Raw genomic sequence first — 4484 nt, forward strand, 5'->3', positions numbered from 1 at the left:
GAGAAGACTCATTAACAATTTTGGAAACTGTAATCTCCTCTACATGAGCTTTGTTATGTTGTTGAACCACAAGGATTGATGAGATTATGTGATTGATGGAAGAGGCGAGCAAATCTCCGATAGGACCTAACTCAGGATGTTCGGCCTGACGCTCAGCTAATGTCGCCACCTCTGCGGACGGTAACCTTCCTCTTCCAACCACTATAAGATCAAAGTCTTCACTTTGTCCTATTGACAATATGTCTTCGATTATGTTGTTTGGTTCCTTTTCTCTGTACTCCACTAATTCTTTCCATTTGCTCTTGAAGTCTTCCAACGACCCTTCGTCTAATTCCTAGACCAATTAAGAAAACAAAAACAAGTATTATATTTGTCCTAAATGATATATAAATATAGGGGAAACGAGATTTTAATTACCTTTTCTTTTTCCGGATCCACGTTGGTTGTCAAAAAGGCATAGTTCTTCTCCTTACATTTAGACGGTGCCGGTCGTAAGGTGACGGCATTAGTCTTCAACGTTTCTCTCACCAAGAACCTAATAACAGTAACTTTAACGGCCGGATGCTCAGCCATCCTTTCGCCGAGCTCTAAAGCCTCACGATCATCAGGTCCACCAAAGAAAATTACACAAACCCTTTCAACCACATTCGACCCATCGAGGCTCGAAGTTTGGGCCTCAATGGACCCAAGTCCACGGTCCACAAGAACCGCCACCGAACACGGCGCGTTCTTCAAAACCCTCTGGTTAACTAACCGCCAACCATGACCAACGTTTTCCGGTACGTTTCCATCTCCTCCGTCTTGGTGATGGTCAACGTTCCATCGTTTGTGGAAAGGTAAAAGGATCATCGTGACCCTCTTGGTCTCTGCCATGTGGCAAATGTCTTCGTGCATTGTTTGTAATGGAGAGACTGCGGTGATGGGGCGGACCGCGACTCGACCTAGTTGACGATAGGCTTGGAAGCCTCCTATGACGCTGCTGTGACACTCGCCGTGACGGTAACGGTGGACGAACGGAAACCCGTTTTTACGGGNAGTAACTTTAACGGCCGGATGCTCAGCCATCCTTTCGCCGAGCTCTAAAGCCTCACGATCATCAGGTCCACCAAAGAAAATTACACAAACCCTTTCAACCACATTCGACCCATCGAGGCTCGAAGTTTGGGCCTCAATGGACCCAAGTCCACGGTCCACAAGAACCGCCACCGAACACGGCGCGTTCTTCAAAACCCTCTGGTTAACTAACCGCCAACCATGACCAACGTTTTCCGGTACGTTTCCATCTCCTCCGTCTTGGTGATGGTCAACGTTCCATCGTTTGTGGAAAGGTAAAAGGATCATCGTGACCCTCTTGGTCTCTGCCATGTGGCAAATGTCTTCGTGCATTGTTTGTAATGGAGAGACTGCGGTGATGGGGCGGACCGCGACTCGACCTAGTTGACGATAGGCTTGGAAGCCTCCTATGACGCTGCTGTGACACTCGCCGTGACGGTAACGGTGGACGAACGGAAACCCGTTTTTACGGGCTCTTTGCACCATTATGATTGACGACGACCGTTCCGTTAGTTCCATCAGATGCATCACGAACAGCTTTAGTTGTAGTATCTGTGCCAAAATAATTACGCTTTTAAATTAGTAACCAAGACTAATTACCCCCAAGAAAACAGTTTAATTAGCTGGATTGTAACGCATACAGCGATATTAAGAAAGGTAACCTTGGTGGTTCGGATGGACTCGATGAGAGAGATGAGGGAGGAAACATTGGCTGGGCCGTGGAGGCAGGCTAGGATGCGAAGCTCTTCCTTGGCGGAGTCTTCGCTCGTCGACAAGTCCTTTAGTTTCCGGTGGGTGTCACGTGCTGGCTTGAAAATGGCCATTACACTCGGTGTCGTTATGAACGTTGTGAAGAGTGCCATTAGAACTAGTATTGCAAACGTCTCGTCGTTTAGCACCTATAGTTAAAGTCAAACCCGCGTACGCACATTTTAATTAATAACCACATACTACACAATTAATGATTAGTGGGAAATCATTATTTGACTTTATTGTTACAATAAGAGATCATCTAATTTTGTTGTGCCGCATTTGCAAGTAGATCAGCGCGTGGCCATTAAAGTAGACATTGGCCGATTCGAAAAGGCATTTTTATAAAGTTTTCATGCATGCATGATTATTCCTTAATTGATAATTTTTCTTTACTATCCCAAAACAATTAGGAAACGAAACAACCAATAATATTTTTATGAACAAATAACATTACTCAGCTATGATACTCGTGGATTTTCTCACCCTGTTAATTCAAAAAGGTCAGACTAGTGGAATTCAAAAGAAAAAATGTTGAAATTTATCTTCCCAACAAATACTTATTATAAATACTGGTTATATTACTAAATATTTATATGATAAATTATGGAAAATGTTGTAAAATAGTATATTTTTAAAACTTAATTAGTAACTTCTTAATACATTCAATTTTTATAATTTATAAAATAATCAACTTTGACTATTATTTATATTGTTTTGTAATCCTTACAAACATCATTTTATTTACAAGTATATGATTAAAATTAATATTTTTATTATTTTTTACACTACCTTTTCAATTTAATAACTTAAATACTAATCAATATAATTTTTTTTTTAAAACTTTTTTTAGATATATAAAATTCTATATTTTTGCATCTATTATTTAATATCTATTTTGCTTGACAATTTGTTTTATTATATAAAATAAATTCATAAATTTTAATATGTGTAACTCATAATTGTATAAATGTAATTCGTACAATTTATTAAATGTACAAATAAATAGTAATATATACATTTTAAGTTGTCCAGCTCATTTTGTATATGTATATACATATTTTCATCCATACAGCTAATATAAAATAAATTAAATATGAAAAATAAAATAGAATTATTTTTGTATTTATATATACTAAATAAATTGTATAGATGGAACTACTGCACTCTACCCTATTTTTTTATCTATCTTACCACATATTTATTATACAAATAGTAAAATTCAACTATTTCTCTAATTATAAAAAAAGAAATGTACTAAAAAATTAATTAACGTTTGAAAATATATGATTTTGAAAAAAAAAACCCGTAAATTATTTGATCATCATTATATGTTGGTCCACCAACGGATACTATTAGAGTAAATAAGTTTTTTTTTAATAATTATCGAAAGTCTAAACACTCTATAACAAAGATGTAGAGGATATTAGATTAATATAATAATCGTAGTTTGTTTTATATGCTTTTTCCAGTTAAAATAAAAAAATCAAATAACTATAGTGTTAAAAGGTATTTTTTATTCTTATGATATTTAGTAGATAATTGATACAAAAGTAAAAACAAATCTTGTCATATTCTTATGATATTTTGTTGGAAACTAAATTATATATTAGTTAGATTTTACAGATGAGACAGTTAGAGTTTAGATTTATAATTAAAACAAAATTATATGTTTGTTTGGTTTGTAAAATTTTTTTTATGTTTTTAGTTTTAGAATGATGTATACAAATTTTATTTATATAAAGAGATGACTAAAAATATTCATTTATGTTCTTTTTATAAAGTTTTCATATATGTATGATTTTTCCTTAATTGATAGTTTTTTTAATTATCCCAAAACAGTAGGAAACGAAGCAGCCACCAATAATATTACTCCGCTGTGATTGCGTGGATTTGTCGCCCTTTTAATTCAAGGTCAGACTAGTAGAATTCAAATGAAAATGTTGAAAGGTATCTTCCCAACAAAATGTTAAATACTGATTATACTACTAAATATATATATGATAAATTATCTGATCATCACCAACTGAAAACTATTAGAGTAAATAAGTTTTTTTTTTTTTTATAATAATGATCTAAAATCTAAACACCCCATAACAAAGATACAGATGCCATTAAACAAATATAATATACTATATGCTTTTCCTCGTAAAAAATAATCAAATAACTATAGTGTTACCATGTTTTCTATTCTTACGATATTCAGTAGATACAAACTCGTATAAAAACAAAAACAAACCTTAAATAATCCAGCAAAAGGGAAGACAAAACTAACCTTTTTCTCCTTGCCTATGTTGAGTACAATGAGCTCCACTAAACCTTTAGTATTCATCAAGAAACCAAGTGTCAAAGCCTCTCTCGCCGGAACTTTAACCATCACCGCCACAGCAAAAGTCCCGACGATCTTTCCTGCGCAAGCAGTAACCACAACAAGACCCAACATCCCCCACGACTCAGCTCCTCTGATCTTTGCCACGTCAGTCTTCAACCCACTCGTCGCGAAATAAAGCGGTAAGAGTAAACCGGAGACAAAATCCTCAATCCGTTCAATCAATCGCTGACCGAACTCTCCATCTTTCGGTATACACAAACCGAAAACAAACGCTCCGAAAATCGAATGGATCCCAATCAAATCCGTCGCGAAACCGGAAACCATAACCCCGGCTAACGTCAAACACACG

This window comes from Camelina sativa, chromosome 6 (genome assembly GCF_000633955.1).
Source record: "Camelina sativa cultivar DH55 chromosome 6, Cs, whole genome shotgun sequence".
Classification (NCBI taxonomy): Eukaryota; Viridiplantae; Streptophyta; class Magnoliopsida; order Brassicales; family Brassicaceae; genus Camelina; species Camelina sativa.